At 41.7% G+C, this 17,829-nt stretch overlaps 1 protein-coding gene across 7 annotated transcripts in view; it reads right to left on the reverse strand.

The window, feature by feature from the left end:
- The window catches only part of SPATS2L (spermatogenesis associated serine rich 2 like), a 126,078-nt gene that overhangs the window by 82,066 nt on the left and 26,183 nt on the right, over window positions 1-17,829 (reverse strand). For 2 of the 7 annotated variants that reach the window (XM_075070027.1, XM_075070030.1), the window contains exons 2-3: window positions 15,446-15,522; window positions 5,556-5,672 (exon numbers count right to left, since the gene is read on the reverse strand). The exons of 1 other annotated variant lie outside the window; for it this stretch is intronic. The gene's annotated coding sequence lies outside the window, so the exon portion shown is untranslated. Of the gene's footprint in view, window positions 1-5,555; window positions 5,673-15,445; window positions 15,523-17,829 lie in introns of those variants that run through there. 4 more of the 7 variants (XM_075070028.1, XM_075070029.1, XM_075070031.1 and 1 more) reach the window with 3 other exon arrangements.

Below are 17,829 nucleotides of genomic sequence, written 5' to 3' on the forward strand. Positions count from 1 at the left end.
ACGGACCCCCCTGCTGTTGCCCCCCTCGGGCACTTTGTGCCGGCAACACCTATGTGAATCTCATTATTGTTACCCTCATCTTCCCTATTGCTTGTCATTCTCACTTGTTACATCTTGCTGAAAGTAAAGGGTTTAGGTAGGGAACTTGTCTACTTGTGTGTTTGTATAGGATCTAGCATTAGGGGCCCTGATCCTGATGTGGGGGTTTGAATGCTATTGACGTTTTTGGTCTTTTGGCCCCGAAATGAAAGCCTTGTCTGTATCTCCTCGACCGTGAAGTACAAACATTATCTTCTAAATAACAGAACACCACCGTCACCATGCAGAATCATTAGTGGAATCTGAAGTATGTGCAACAGGTTAAAGCACAAAAAAGTTTGTTAGTACCAGGCAGAGTGCTTAGAATTGATCAGCAGGTCAGGTTAACCTGCCTCTGTCATTTTCAAAGTTCTGCTCTAGTGACCAAGGTCACAGTTAAGATAATTTTTGTGGGGGAAAAAGAAAATACAGCAGACAGGGCAAAATCACAGATAAAAGGTAAAAACTATATTGAAGATAAATATTAAATTCATCAATCTGCATTTTATCTTGTACCCCATATAATGATATCTAGATGAATGGAAGGCAAGAGACTAGAAATAAAATATAAATTAAACTGAGGGGGTTCTAATGATATTGTAAACATTAAAAATTGACCATTTATGGTATCATAAAAAATGTGGTAATCAATCTCTCACTCCCTGTCGTGTTTCAAAAATACATCTATAAAATATGAGAAGTTCAATCTTTATATGCTTATAAAATATTTTATTATAGAAAAATTAATCACGCATTTGTTAAAAGAAGGGACACACCTAACGTTTAGTTAACATACTAAATGTTTTAAGAAACATTATTAGAGTTAGTTTAGACATAGAATGATGGGTAGAAACTTTGTCACTCTATATGGGTTGAAAAATGAGCACTAATGACCCCTCTGTTATTACTTTAAAAACCCCAATATTTTATTCGTCAGTCATTAAGAAAGTATACAATACTATTATGCTTTCTGAGCAAGTAATGGGAACAAGGACCCATAAGAGTATTATAAGATTTTTGGAACAGTTCCTTCATTAGGTAACACTGGGTAAGAGTCTGAAAACCACCTAATGCCAGATCCTCAAAGGTCGTTTAGGTGCCTGTCATTTAAATCTATGGGAGTTAGGTGCTAAACAGCTTTGAAGAGCTGAGCCTAAGTGACTTAGGAGCATAAGTAACCACGAAAGTCAACAGGACTTGTGCTCCCAAGTCACAAAGGCTCTTCTGAAAATCCCTCCTGTTCTGTTTCTCATCCTGACTTTTAGAGAGTTTCACATCTCCATTCATCCCAGCTCCAGAAAGGCTACACAGAAATGCCTGTTCAGGGCAGCATGCAAGACCTCAGTTGTAGGAAACTGAAGCAGAGAGTGGGATCTTCTCTTATTTAAATCACACTGTACCATATTAAGCCTCATTTTTACTTTGGTTTTGTATCCACTCCCAAGGTATACGATCACGGATTTCTGTTTGCCTCCAACAGCCATCCAAATGTGCCTAGGAAGACTCCAGGGCAGTGACTAGAGTGCAGATTTAGTTGGTTTAAGCTGAGGTGCCAGTGCTCTCAACCACTCCTTCATTCTAGACTATGCTTTTTCCTTTTGGACTACCTGATCCATTCCCTGTCTTCCACAGCACTTGTACAATGCCTTTCATCTAAGGAAAAGAGCAGTCTCCAATGAAAATGCAACACTACTTCATATTCAGTCACTAGCCAAAATGTGATCAGTTATGTCCTGTTCTCCCACCTCTCCCATCCCCCCACACCACCAAGATAATATCCCAGAACCAGTAAACAGGGGGCTGGGGATGATACAACCATTGCCCCTACCTCTTCCCTGGGGTTCTTGAACAGAAGAACAGCTTTAAATTCCTGCACTACTCCAATAACATCCTGACAGAGGCTACCCAAGATGAATCAGTTATCGTTTACCAAGCCCTTGCCTCTACCAGGGAAGGCCCATCCACTGTAGGGACTGTGCCAGCCAGCTCTGGGCCCCCTAGCAGAGCAAGAGTTGTGAGCAGCTTGCATTGATGATGAACCTTTTGTCACTGGGGTCTGGAGTACGGGTTCTCCTGGCTTCCGCTCTATGAGTAAATCTGACTCGTATATTATTCAGCATGAACTGGATATGTTTCGAGTCCTAGGATTAATATGCAACTCTCGCTGACATAACTGTGCACAACTAGTGGCTGGACTCAGCTACTCAGAGTAGGTAAAACAGTCCTCTCTCATATGCAGCGTGAAGAGGATTTCTCCCAGCATTTTAGAAAGAACCAGATTTGAAAGAAAATTCACTTTCCATAGCAGAGTTTGCCAAAATAAACATTCGAATCTCACTCTTCACTAAGTGTCTGGAAGAGTCTTGCGACACATGGTGATAAAGAGCAGTGAAATATAAAAATCTGCTCTGCAAAAACTACACACTCCCTCTAACAATTTTTTCCACTGTAAAACCAGAGTTAACTCCGAATTTCCACAAACTGCATATTATCTACTAGTCATTCTATCCAGATATTTGAGTCATTCAAAATAATTTACACGCTCTCTGATTTTAGCTTAGCACAAACTGTAGATCAATTTATTTCTGCTGCTACCCAGATTTGTACTGCCACATGGACTCTTGTACATCTGAATACTAATGCCTGAACTAGCAGGATAGTTTTTTCTTAATTACAGTTGTATTTTTTAGGACTGTCAAGTGTTTAAAAAAATTAATCGCAATTAATTTTGTGATTAATCACACTGTTAAACAATCATAGAATACCATTTATTTAAATATTTTTGGATGTTTTCTACATTTTAAAATATATTAATTTCAATTACAACATAACAGTGTACAGTGCTCATTTTATATTTATTTTTGATTACAAATATTTGTGCTTATAAAACAAAAGAAACAGTATTTTTCAATTCCTCATACAAGTACTGTAATACAATCTCCTTATCATGAAAGTTGAACTTACAAATGTAGAATTATGTACAAAAAATAACTGCATTAAAAAATAAAACAATGTAAAACTTTAGAGTCTACAGGTCCACTCAGTCCTACTTCTTGTTCCGTCAGTCACTCAGACAAATAAGTTTGTTTGCATTTGCAGGAGACAATGATGTCCACTTCTTGCTTACAATGCCACGTGAAAGTGAGAACAGGTGTTCACATGACACTGTTGTAGCCAGCATCACAAAATATTTATGTGCCAGATGCGTTAAAGATGCATATGTACCTTCATGCTTCAACCACCATTCTAGAGACATGTCCATGCTAATGATGGGTTCTGCTCGATAACTATCCAAAGCAGTGCAGACCGATGCATGGTTGCTTTCATTATGAGTCAGATTCCACCAGAAGGTTGATTTTCTTTTTTGGTGGTTTGGGTTCTGTAGTTTCTGCATTGGAGTGTTGCTCTTTTAAGACTTCTGAAAGCATGCTCCACACCTCGTCCCTCTCAGATTTTGGAAGGCACTTCAGAGTCTTAAACCTTGGGTTGAATGCTGTAGATCAGGGGTTCTCAACCTTCTTCTTTCTGAGGCCCCCCACCCTGCCCAACATGCTATAAAAACTCCACGGCCCAGCTGTGCAACAACAACTGTTTTTCTGCATATAAAAGGCAGGGCCGGCATTAGGGGGTAGCAAGCAGGGCAATTGCCCGGGGCCCCATTCCACAGGGGCATTGTGAAGCTAAGTTGCTCAGGCTTTGGCTTTAGCCCCAGGTAGTGGGGCTTCAGGCCCTGGGCTGCAGTCCTGCATAGCGGGGCTTTGGCTTTCTGCCCTGGGCCCTAGCAAGTCCAACACCAGCCACGCTTCACAGACCCCCTGAAACCTGCTCGAGACCTGCTCTGTGATTGAGAACCACTGCTGTAGCTATCTTTAGAAATCTCATATTGTTACCTTCTTTGCATTTAGTCAAATTTGCTGTGAAAATGTTCTTAAAATGAACAGGTGCTAGGCCATCATCCGAGACTGCTATAACATGAAATATATGGAAGAATGGGGGTAAAAGAGTAGGAGACATACTATCCTCTCCCAAGGAATTCAGTCACCAAATTTAATTATCGCATTTTTTTTTAAATGAGCGTCATCAGTATGGAAGCATGTCCTCTGGAATGGTAGCCAAAGCACGAAGGGGCATAGGAATGTTTACCATATCTGGCATGTAAATACCTTCCAATGCTGGCTACAAAAGTACCATGTGAATGCCTGTTCTCACTTTCAGGTAATTGTAAAAGCAGGCTGGCGCGGTACTCCCATACTTGTAAACAACTAGTTTGTCTTGCGATTGTGACACAAGAATAGACTGGGATGGAACTTGTAGGCTCTAACAGGGTGGACCTTTCCAGAGTGGTGGTGCAAGTCTTCATTTTATTCGCTGTAATTTAATTTGGTTTCATGTACCAGTACATTTTAATGTTTTTAGAAGGTCTCTTTCTATAAGTCTATAATATATAACTAAACTATTGTTGTATGTAAAGTAAATAAGGTTTTTAAAATATTTAAGAAGCTTCATTTAAAATGAAATTAAAATGCAGAGCCCCCTCGGACCAGTGACCAGGACCTGGGCAGTGTGAGTGCCACTGAAAATCAGCTTGTGTGCCGCTTTCGGCATGCGTGCCATAGGTTGCCTACCCCTGCTCTAAAGTTTCACATCGTTTTGTTTTCAAATGCAGTTACGTAACCAAAAATAAAAAATAAAAAATCTACATTTGTACATTACACTTTCATGTTAAAGAGATTGCACTACAGTTCTTGTATGAGGTGAATTGAAAAATACTATTTCTTTTATCATTTTTACAGTGCAAACATTTGTAATAAAATATACAGTGAGCATTATACACTTTGTATTCGGTGTTGAAACTGAAATTGATATATTTGAAAATGTAGATATTTAATAAATTTCAACTGGTATTCTATTGTTTAACAGTGCGATTAAAACTTCGATTAATCCCTATTAATTTTTTTAATCACGATTAATTTTTTTGAGTTAACTGCAATTAACTGACAGCCCTAGTATTTTTGTTTAATAAATTACAGGGTCAATATAAGTATCATGGGGATTTAGGAGCCAGATTTTCAGAAATGCTCAGCGTCCCACAGCTTCCATTTACCGATGCTATTAGTGGTGTAGTAGTAGTGCCTACAGGCCCAGGCTGCGATCAGGGCCTTGTTTGCTCTGTGTACATGTAGCATGTGGAAATAACAATCTCTACCCCAAAGAGCTGACAATCTACATAGGCCAGATTCGCAACAGTGCTCAGGCCATATGGGAGCTGCTGGATGCTGAGTACTTCGGGGAAATCTGGCCTCTTCATGGTAGATGTTTTGGTAGGAGCAGAACTCTTTTGAAAATCTGGCCCCAATTATGGGTGCTGAGCACTTCATTCTGTCCCTAGAACTATACTCAACATTGCAAGAAAGCGACTGGCAACAACAAAACAATGGCTACACCATTTCAAACGCAGTCTGTGCCCTGGGCCATACCAAGAACTCCTTGGACAGGGTACTGGACAGAGACTCGGGAGACCTAGGTTCAATGCCTGGCTCTGCTGGATGGTCCTGTGAAAGTCACTTCCTTCTTGGTGCCTCGGTTTCCCCCATCTGTAAAATGAAGGATAAATGATACTGATTTCTTTGTAAAAGGTTTTGAGATCTATGGATGCAAAGCACTGTATAAAGGCTAATTATTTTTATTGTTGTATACAAAGCTTCATGCAAAGCAACCTCAGTTTACTGTGGTTTTGCTTCCCCAGTTGCAAATGAGATTTCTCTGTACTTCTGCTGTACATTTCTCCACAGGGGAAGGGGGTAGGCAGGCAGGCTATACTAGGGAGTCTTTGCACCCCGTGCAAACCTTGGAGGGGGCAGTTTGGAGCAGGACAGAGGAGGAGCTAAGGATCCGTCAGAGGCCCACAAAAAGAGGTGCAGAAGGGCAGCAGCTATTACTTCAAGCTAGGGATCCAATGCCCACTGAATTCAATGGAAAGACTCCCACGGACTTCAATGAGCTCTGATTCATGGCCTTACGCTGTAATAAAAGCCAAAGAAGGGCTGCACTGCAGCCCTAAGGAGGTATGTGAGGGTGGGAGGAGGTGGAACTTTACCCACTCACCTCCCACTTAATCCGCAAATAACTCAGAGAGTAGGTGGGGATGGGTAAATTTCACCAAACAGAAGAATGCAGTTCCAGTGCTCTGTAGAGTCTCAGCAGCAGCTCAGGCTCCCCACCTTCCAGTAAGGACCTGTACCAGTAATTCACATTTTCTCACTTGGCTCAAGCTGCTGCTGTGATCCTCGATATACACAAATTCCTCTTAAATCCGGCAAGTACTATTTTTGAATTGTGATAATATTCTAAGCAGTTTGTAGTATTAAAGTCTTCATTCACAACTAACTGTCCTGGCAGACAGGACAACAGGCTTCAGCGTGTAGTAAAACCACTTCATCAGCCCTGCTATGAGTTTGTGTCTATGGTTTAGCCACTTCTGAGTTCTGCAGTCCTGGCGCGGCAGGCTTCAGACGACATCTGTGGTTAGAATCAGAACACAATAAAGCCATGCTGCTCACCTCAATGGACCCAACAATTTTGGCTGAACAGAAACAGCTCTCTGTGGTTACTCCATACGTGGACTTTCTCACACTAACAAACTTGAAAAAACAAGACACACACGACAAGCAATTCACTTGGGATAAGATTCTGCTCTCACAGCCACACAGCAGTTCTTGACTGGTTGCTGCTCTCCTTAGATGAGCAGAGGTCTCAACCACGAAAAAGTGAGAGATCAATGTGGGACAGCAGACCTGAGAGCAGAACTGTGTCCATGACAGTCTGTCGGGGGCGGGGGGGTCCTTGCTATTGGAGATCGAACACTAGCCTCCTCCCTTACATCCAGAGCTGAGTGAACAAGGAATGATTTATTTATTCCATCTCTCTGTTCTCAAACTGTGTGCAAGCATACTGAGCTGGCTGGAGGGAAGGTGCAAGGAATGTTTCCTCCCTCTAGCCCCTTGTGCACCCTGCATTGGGACAGGGGACAAATCACAGTCCATGCACTCTTGGAATCGCTTCTTCCTATTCCCTCTATGGCTATACCCCCTTTGCACTGTACTGCACGGCTGGCTTGGTGCACTAGGATGAAGAAGGGGCACAATCCAAAGGGATAGTACAGCATCCAACTCCCTCTGCATGTCAGAGAGGGACTGTGCCTTCTAAATCACAATCCCTCTGAGAGCTCCACTAGAGGAGAGGTGCAGCTCCCAGTTTGGCAGTTTGACTTTCTGTATTTCTACAAATAAGTTCACTCATCACAATTGTTCAATGAATCTTTTCTTCAACCTACAGATTGCTTGCAAATTTTTCAATGCGAGTATATGTGAACACATTTGATATTCACGATTTGATGTTTGCACTGTGTGAATTGGTTATGTGTGTCACATTGCATTGTTTTTATTCCCCAACTGGATAATCTTACAATAGACCCACTAAGAGATTTGAAGATGCCCAAATTGAGCACTTATGGTGCAAATTCTTGGGCAACAGTACATTCACACGAGCATCGGTGATACTTTCTTGCCAAGAACAAAAACTCATCTGTACTACTGTCCATAGAAAGGAAATAAGAGGGACCATGAATAACAATAGAGCAAATTCTCAGTATACATTCTAAATATAAAGTTCGTCTTAAAGAACTAAGTATGTCATTAACCTTTGTGACTTCCTAATAAAGTGTTTGTGAAACCCCAGTTCAAGTTCCTATTTTGACATAAGTGCGATCACTTAAATCCAACAGGAGAAGTGCTTATTGTGTTTCTTGGGTCACACAACTCAAGTGTATTCATTTAAAACAGCATTTAGAGTCAAAAATAAAACGTTGCCAGGAAGAATAGAGATACTGATAAGGAAGTGACTCATCAAAGTTATCCACAAAACTGAACTCAGTTCTTCACCCTGCTTCAGCTTTTTTGTATTTCATTTCCTGAAGTAATCGCACAACTTTAATTTTTAACGTACGTTAGTTTTGGAAGGACTTTATCTATCTGGCCTTTTTATAAACACAGGCTTTTCTGTTTCAAAACTAGAGTAGTTCCTCACTGTTAATGTGGAAAACTGCACAAGAGATCAGCCAACAATAGCTGTGTGTTTATAAGTGGTCATAGAATTACAAATACTGTACTTTTCTTGTTCAAGCCAAATGCCCACCTTTAGTTCAGACTTCTCCCAAATCCACAGAGTGGAACTCTGACATGCTCTTCTCTCTATGGCCCCAAGTCAGCAAATTGCTTAAGCTCATGCTGAAGTTGTACTGAATTCTATGGGACATAAATAAATGCTTAAGTAATTTTCCTCATAGGGATGGATTCAAATATGCGCATTAGTGCTTTTCTGAACTGTGTGCAAAACTCACTACTATGGGTACCCACATGGCCCCACAATATGCATTTTTATGGCTGGCATAGAAAAACACTTCCTCAGCTCTCATCCCCTGTGCCCCGACTCGTGCTACATTGATGACATCTTCATCATCTGGACCCATGGAAAAGAGGCTCTTGAGGAATTCCACCATGATTTCAACAATTTCCATCTCACCATCAACCTCAACCTGGACCAGTCCACACAAGAGATCCATTTCCAGGACACTATAGTGCTAATAAGCGATGGTCACATAAACACCATCCTATACGGGAAACTTACAGACCGCTATACTTACCTACTACATGCCTCCAGCTTTCATCCAGACCACATCACACAATCCATTGTCTATGGCCAAGCTCTAAGATACGACCGCATTTGCTCCAACCCCTCAGACGTAGACAAATACCTATAAGATCTCTATCAAGCATTCTTACAACTACAATACCCATCTGCTGAAGTGAAGAAACAGATTGACAGAGCCAGAAGAGTACCCAGAAGTCACCTACTACAGGACAGTTCCAACAAAGAAAGTAAAAGAACGCCACTAGCCATCACCTTCAGCCTCCAACTAAAACCTCTCCAGCCCATCATCAAGGATCTACAACCTATCCTGAAGGACGATCCCTCACTCTCACAGATCTTGGGAGACAGGCCAGTCCTCGCTTACAGACTGCCCCCCAACCTGAAGCAAATACTCACCAGCAACACACACCACACAACAAAAACAACCCAGGAACCTATCCTTGCAACAAACCCCATTGCCAACTCTGTCCACATATCTATTCAAGGGACACCATCATAGGACCTAATCACATCAGCCACACCATCAGGGGCTTTCACCTGCACATCTACCAAATGTGATATATGCCATCATGTGCCAGCAATGCCCCTCTGCCATGTACATTGGCCAAACTGGACAGTCTCTATGCAAAAGAATAAATGGACATAAATCAGACACCAAGAATTATAACATTCAAAAACCAGTCGAAGGACATTTCCCTGGTCACTCAATTACAGACCTCAAAGTTGCAATACTCTTAACAAAAAAACTTCAAAAACAGACTCCAGTGAAAAACTACAGAACTGGAATTAATTTGCAAACTGGACACCATTAAATTAGGCTTGAATAAAGACTGGAGTGGACGGGTCATTACACAAAGTAAAACCTACTTCCCCATGCTAATTTTTCCCCTACTATTACTCACACCTTCTTGTCAACTGTTGGAAATGGGCCATCCTGATTATCACTACAAAAGTTTTTTTTTCTCCTGCTGATAATAGCCCATCTTAATTGATTACTCTTGTTATAGTTAGTATGACAACACCCATTTTTTCATGTCCTCTATGTATATATATCTTCCTACTGTATTTTCCACTGCATGCATCTGATGAAGTGGGTTTTAGCTCACAAAAGCTTATGCTCAAATAAATTAATTAGTCTCTAAGGTGCCACAAGTACTCCTGTTCTTTTTAGTGATATTAATGAGAAGCTGAAATGGAGGGAGAACACTGTAGCCAAGAAACCACCATGATGAAGATCCGAGGGCAGAATTTTTACCTACTTGAGATTCTTTTTTAGAGTGACAGTCAACTAAAAAATCACCCCAAAACCATTCTGAAATAAAGCAATATACTCATCTTAAATATGTGAGGTAGAGCTTGCCTCCAATATTCACTGTTCCCTACTTCCTATTATTTATCTACCTACTTACATGGCCCCTGCACCATAGCAACCTATAATTATAGAACATATCCTCACGGGAAACCTGTGAGGTAGAGAAGTATTCTTATTCTCATTGTACCAATGGGGAACTGAGGTACAGAGAGATTATATCCAAGGTTTTCAGACTAATGTTTTTGGAAAAGATCTGATTTTCAGAAAGTGCTGAGCATCCACCCTGTGAAAATAAATGCTTCTAAGGTGTGGGCACCCAAACCACTACTCACTTTTTAAAATCTTGGTTTAAGTGATTTATCCAAAGTCATATATTGATAGAATCCATTGATTTCAGTGGAGCTACACTTATTTCTACCAGATGAGGACCTGGTCCACAAAGTCTATGGGAGGCTAAGCCAGGAACTGAACCCAGAGCTTCAGAGGCTCAGTTCAGTGCCTTAGCCACAAGACTGCTCTTCTGCTCATGACAGATTCTTCACCTGAGCACATTTCTCAGCCTCAGCAGTGCAACATAAACGTAAAGCCAATCCCTGCCAAGAAGTCTTGCCTCATTGTGGGGGATGCACTAGATGACCTCTTGAGATCCCTTCCAGCCGAACATTTCTATGATTCTAAGACAGGAACCCAGACTCAGAAATAAAAAGAGTTTTGATTTTACTGAAGACATTATAAGATCTTCCTGGGGGGACTGTGCAAGGAGTGGATGTTCAGGAGGGATTTGGATGAGATGAAGGATGGTGGCTTGATTAACTGAAAGAGGGACATCATCCCTTCCATGGGGTAGAAAATGCACAGAGACTGGAGTAGAAAATGTGTGTCTAAATCTCCCATCTGACAGCACCATATTGCTCATGAAGTGAAATTCATTAAAAGACCTGCCCAGCTTTCCTGATGCAGAAGCTCATACAAACTCATGTGGACCTTTCAGGGTATGTCTGGTAGGAGGAATAATTCCCAGAGCAGACAGACTCACTCTCACTAGTACTGATCGAGCTAGCATGCTCAAAATAGCATTGTGGATGATGCTGCATGAACAGAGGCTCAGGCTAGCTGCCTGAGTCAAAGTCTGCTTAACCCTCTGGGTCTTAGCTCAGGTGATCAGATCAAGCTGCTGCTGGTGCTACAATGTCCACATTGCTATTTTTAGCATTCCAGCTCGAGCAGAGCTAGCGTGAGTCTATCTACTTATGCTGGGAATCACATTCTAGTTGCAATTTAGACAGCAAGAAAAAGGCAAAAACTGTATTTATAACTCATTCAACACGCGGAGACTAGATATTTCTTTTACACATCTTGACAAGAGCTGAATATGTACTGGAAGAGCACATGGGTTACACACAAAGTCTGTGACAGAGAGGGGATGCGAACCCAGATGCACTGAGTTCCAAGTCAATGTATCAGCCTTGAAGACAATTATTAAAACTATTTTTCGCCTTTGTGACCCTTAAAATATTAAAAACCTATAAATCCCATTGGAATCATGTACTCACAGTTAATTTTCACAGATTTCAGCTCACATTCTCATACATACAAGACAGACATGGACGGGCTGGTTTCAGACACTGATTAGCAGAAAGAAATCCTTGATATGTTTAAACAAATATATTCTCCAAAGAGATAAAAATATTGGGCTCTAGTCACTTTTGAATTTTTGTGGTTACAGAAATAAACCTTTACTGCATTTTACTTTATAGCTTGATCAAATTCATTTTCTCTCCCTCTAAGTAGTTGCCCTTTTCTATCTTCCTCAAAGGATCATCTTGCACAAAGTACTGGATGAGCTCAGAATATAAATGCAGCATGTCGTTCAGCTGCAAACCGTGATAGACCTTCACAGAAACTCAAACACTTAGGAAAAAAGGGACAGGGCAAGGAGTGCGGCAATATAATATGAGCCTGATTACTTCTGGTTTCACTGTAAGGCAATGGGTATGGAGTTAACAACTCAAATGAACAGAAATGACACCAAGTGGGAAAGAATACATACAATCAAAAAAAAATACAAATCAATTTAGTTTCAAAATTGTTCCTACTAGCTGCTGTGCTATGGTGATGGATGCTTTGCAAACTGCCTGTGCCTAGGTTTCACAGCGATGTAATCTATAAATAAGTGAAATGCCTTGTCACTCCAATTTCTATCCTATACACACATAAAATATAGAAAAGGACAAGATTTTCCATGCAGCTTTACCATGACGACAACTTAACAAACCCACCATAAACCGAAGGTTGTTTAACATTAAATAGAACACTGTGATGAAATTACAAGATACGTACCACTGCCTCCACTGGATGGAATCAGAACTGTGCAACTGACCATACATCTACACAGCAGCTGGGAGGTGCGATTCCCATCTTGGCTACATGTATATGGGCTGGCTCTGCTCAAGCTAGCTCCTAAAACAGCAGTGTGTCTTTGATGGCATAGGGGGTGGCTCGGGCTAGCCACCAAAGTACATCCTGGGGGCGTTGGACAGGATTGTACTCAGGAAGTTAGCCTGATCGACTGCCCATGTTGCCATGGCGACACTGGCTTGAGCAGTGCTAGCCCATGCATGACTACCCAAGCTGGGCATTACACCTCTCAGCTCCTTTGTAGACATTCCCTGAGCATCACAAGCCCTGTACTGCTAAAAATTAATGGAGATCATCCCTTAGCTCAAACAGCATGGACCTGTGCTTTTGGAGAAGGAAGATGTGTGTACTATCCCTGCTGCAGCAGTGAAATGCTAAGTAATTGTGATGTGCCTCATGGTGACAACTGTGAATCATATCTGTAGTAAAATAATGTGTCCCATCAATTGTACTTAACTTAACCAGAACTCTACTACTTAATAAGAATTCTGGATCATATCACAGACTTGTGCCATTCCTATGAAGAAAATAGCATACAGAACGGACAGATGGAGATTACTGTCATTTTGGATGGAAATGCTTCTTTCTAATTTGTCTACTTGGCACACAGATGTTGTGGCAATGGGCATATCACAAAATGCCTAAGCTAAACAGATGTAAAGGTGATTCTAGCACTATGTCCTGCTGTTGCACATTTACACTGGGGAGAAGGACAGATCTGATCATTTAGGTGAGTCTGACAGAAATCAGCAATATTAAAAGATGATTTTTCCTGGTGGAGTTGTGGTTTGAAAAGTGACTGCAACTGTTTAAGCTGGTAGTTGCCTCCACATCCACTAAAAAAAAAAAAAGGACTTCTCCTTTCTTATAGAACATGTCTCTTAGGATTTAAAAGCTTAGGGCCAGGTTCTGGCCAGTTCTTGCATGAGCACACAAGGTGGAAAGGGATCAAAGAGCTTCTCCACATCAGCCTATGTAGTGTCTGCCTGCTATTACAAGAGTGCAGAGAGAGCTCAGGGCTGGCAACATTAGCATTACCAAAGGAGCAGAGGATGCAGGGCTACAACTGTGGGGAAGTACGCGCTGCACCCTGTTTAAGGGTGATACAGTGACTGTAATCCTTGGAAGCTCCAGAAGGCACAATGCTTCCTGGAGCTCCTGGTAGGGCAGTGAGCAGGCACAACACCCTCAGTTCAGGGATTGGGTTTAATGTTGCCTTTGTATATAAAAGCTTGGAGCAGACATTTACATATCCTGCATCTACCTCAGCAATGGGAGTCCAATGACTGGGGGCTGCATTAATGGATTTTTCACAGTCAGCAATGGCACCTGTGGTAGAACATCATTTAAGAACATAAGATCGGCCATATTGGGTCACACCAGAAGTCCATCTAGCCCAGTATCCTGTCTTCCAACAGTGGCTCATGCCAGTTGCCCAAGAGGGAACAAACAAAATAGGCAATCATCAAATGATCCATGCCCTTTCGCCCATTCCCAGCTTCTGGCAAAGAGAGGTTAGGGACATCATCACTGAACATTCTGGCTAAGAGCCACTGATGGACCTATTCTCCATGAATTTATCTAATTCTTTTTTTAAACCCTGTTATAGTCTTGGCCTTCACAACATCCTCTGGCAAAGAGTTCCACACATTGGCTGCACGTTATGTGAAGAAATACTTTCTTTTGTTTGTTTTAAACCAGCTGACTATTAATTTCATTTGGGGACTCCTTGTTCTTGTGTTAGGAGAAGGAATAAATAACACTTCTTTATTTACTTTCTCCACATCAGTCATGATTTTATAGACCTCTATCATATTCCCCCCTTAGTTCTCTCTCTTCCAAGCTGAAAAGTCCCAGTCTTCTTAATCTCTCCTCATATGGAAGCTATTCCATATCCCTAATCATTTTTGTTGTTCTTTTCTGAACCTTTTCCAATTCCAATATATCTTTTTTGAGATGAGGCGACCACATCTGCATGTGGTATTCAAAATGTGGGTGTTTGATGTTGGAAAACATCAGGACAACACTGATGGTCTAATGGGACAGTAAAATGAAAAATAAATGGCATGGCAGTAGGATAGAGATAATAATAAAGGAATTGTTATTATTAGCAGATTTCTCTCTCATTGGGCTACTTGTTTATCACATTGATATATCAAGGGCCATACAACATTCCTACATCTCTCATTTGTAGGAGTTAATGAGATGATTAGACCAGCAATCATCCTATGCACTTGTGCATGCAAATTCAGGCTCTGTGCAGACACTAAGGGTAGGTATACACTAGGAAAATACATCATGTTAGAACACTTGCTAACTGACTTATTTTAAACGTGACTTAAAGTACAAATTTCAAAAGTGATTTAGGAGCCTAAGTGCCACTCTCAATGGTGGCTTGAGGCAATTAGGTGCCATGGGTCACTTTTGAATACAGAATTTAGGAGCTTTTGACAATTTTATGCTTCGCCCTTAGTGTGGACAAGGATAATTGTATTTTAAAACATGTCAACTGGCCTCGGTAAACATTAGGGTCTCCCCCCACCACCACCCAAACTTATGGTTAAGCATGACCAGCCAACATACTTAGCGCATAGTGTAGACAAGGACAATCATGTTTAAGTCATGTTCAATATTGTGTTAACTAACATGTTTTCTAACACGATGGACTTTCCCAGCATAGACATACCCTGAGTTCTTATTATCAGATGTGCTGAGCACCATCTACAACAGAAGTCGGCAGACATAGCAGGTGTTCAGCATGTCTGAAAATCAGTCTCTAAATTCATAGCTTTGTAAAAAATAGATGACAATAAGTAATTAGCAGTAGAGGATGACGTGAATGTGGAGTCAAGAGTCTCAGAGATTAGTTATCTATAACACTATGTAAACTGTAAGGTGGTTAGTGAGAAAAAAAAGCAGGTGTCTCACCAAACTGAATGGCTCCAGTTTCTCTCCCTCGTTTTCTAGATAATCCAGTTGGCTGTATCTTCTACAACAGTTGTAAACTACAAGAAGAATTATAAGTTATACTGTTTCTGCTGACTTTTCTGGCTCTCTTGTCACAGGTGGGTTTTTCTTGAGCAAATCTCAAAACCCAATTGCAGTTGCCATCCAACCCCTTATGTAGACACACATTGTGCCTAAATTGTGGTATGCTGAGCCACGTTGGCAGTTTGCCAAGAGCCCACAGCTCTTCCCAATTTGCATATAAATGTACACAAGAAGTTTCTCAAAATCAAATGTATACAATTTGTCTGTACTTGTACACCCATTCACGGATAAATTGGAATTGATTTCCTGCACTGTTAATGAAAACCTGTACTTCATCAGCTTCATCCTTCCCCTGCAGTTAGAGGGGGAAGGCAGTCCTGGGCTAGAGTTTGGGACTTCATTGCCCACACTCCGGACATCTTTGATTGTACTGTGATTATACTGGTCCAATCACCACTTGAGTCAGACACTCATACCCTTGTCATGACTTGCTCTGGAACAGCCATTTTAGCAGAGATAGCACGTTCTGCAAGCTGGCCTCTTAATTAGCTCTTAATTCTCGAACTTCCTGAAGGGCAGACAGCCTTCGACAAATGTAGCTTTGTCTTCCTGGACTCATTTTTCCTTTGATAATATGTAATACTCTTTATTATAGAATGGGAATATACGACTGTTCTCATATTCCACCCTTTTTATACACAGGAAACAATCCATTTTTCACAAAGGCCCCAGAGAGCCCTGCAGGAGTGCTACAGTAGGACATGAGTCCCACCTAAGCCGCAGCTTTTCTTTCAAAGCAGGATGCAAAGTTAATTTCTCCAGCATACAAAATAGCATGGTTCTCACTGAGTTACTGCCCCTGCAAAGATTTTTTGCAGGTTAGGTTGGAAGGGTCCTTCACAATCTAAACATACTTTGCATGGTTAGCTGAATCTTAGATCACAATTACAGTCAAAGTCTAGTGGAGGCATGGAATGCTTCAGAGTCCAATGCTTCACTGAGAAATACGAAAGTGGTTAAGCTTGTTACAGCGTAATAAAGCTCTTCAGGAGTCAGATTGTGCATGGCAGGCACTGAGTATTAGGGGAGCCACACAGAGACTCCAGGCCCACAAGGGGAGTGTGCCTATTTCTGCAGCCCTGAGAACGGTGCAGAATGCTCCACTTTGTGCCTCCAGAAAGCTCTGGGAGGTGTATGAGAGGGGGCAAATGCTATGGCCCCACCTCCCCTCTGACACTTTGGTGCTGGGAGGGATTAGTCTGGGCCTCCATTCAAGGAACATGGATGGGAGTGGGGAGAATGGAGAAGGTTCCTTGTGTCCTCTTCCTCATTTGAGTGCCTGAATGGAGCCCTGGCACAATCTGAGTCCAAACAAACATACCTAAAGGTTTACTAGACTAGAGATTCACAGTCAGCATATGTAACTTCTCTTTGCCATTCTACTGATTGGCATGTACTGTGCTGGTTATTTTAGTACTCTTGTCTTACACAGAGGGTAATAGTGCACAATTACAGGCATTGCACGTTGGAGGATTTGGGTATGTCTACACTGCACACTCCTTTCAACAAGCGTACAGTACATACACTGCATGCCCCCTAGCAGAGGTATAAATAGCAGTGCAGAAAGTGGGCCATTGCTTACATGTGTACAGACACACTTGAACCCCCAGAGTATATATCTTACATGGCGCTCAACGTGCCCAAGCAGTGCCTCCCCCATTTATAGTACTATTTTTAGCAGTGCAGCAACCCACTGCTGGAGTCTTTCCCACCGCAGGACAGACTTTGGCAGCGGCGAAAAGCTCAAGCAGCGGAGAGGCAGCGGGGAAAGACTCTGGCAGCTCCCTGCTGCCCAGCTTCTCTCTGTTGCTTTCTCCCTGCCAGAGCCTTTTATTGCCACTTGTAGCTACACATCACAGTATTGTTTGTCACTGCAGTGAGTAGCTACATGCTACGCGGCACCACTAGTGGCGTGCAGTGTAGACATAGCCCCAGAGTCATATCAATGGTTCTGTAGTCGTGGTTGTAAGACATTTTATATTCTAAGCCCCAGTTTTGATTCCCTCTCCCTCCTAATCCTAAATCTGTGGGGGGGAGAAGGGGAGGAAGGCTCCTCTCAGTCTAAGTATTGCTTACTCTAAGGTCAGGAGAATGTTTGTGGAAAATTCAAAATAAATCCAACAAGCCATCAGACAAGTTCCTTGACTTAGAAAAATGAATGGGTCTGTCTATTCGGCCAATTGTTCTCACTGTCTTTTTCCTATTGTATTTCAGGAATGGTTTGGGTTAGAAAGTTACAAATAATCTCATGTGCTTGTTCT

The sequence above is a fragment of the Chelonoidis abingdonii genome, chromosome 10 (genome assembly GCF_003597395.2).
Source record: "Chelonoidis abingdonii isolate Lonesome George chromosome 10, CheloAbing_2.0, whole genome shotgun sequence".
Lineage (NCBI taxonomy): Eukaryota > Metazoa > Chordata > Testudines > Testudinidae > Chelonoidis > Chelonoidis abingdonii.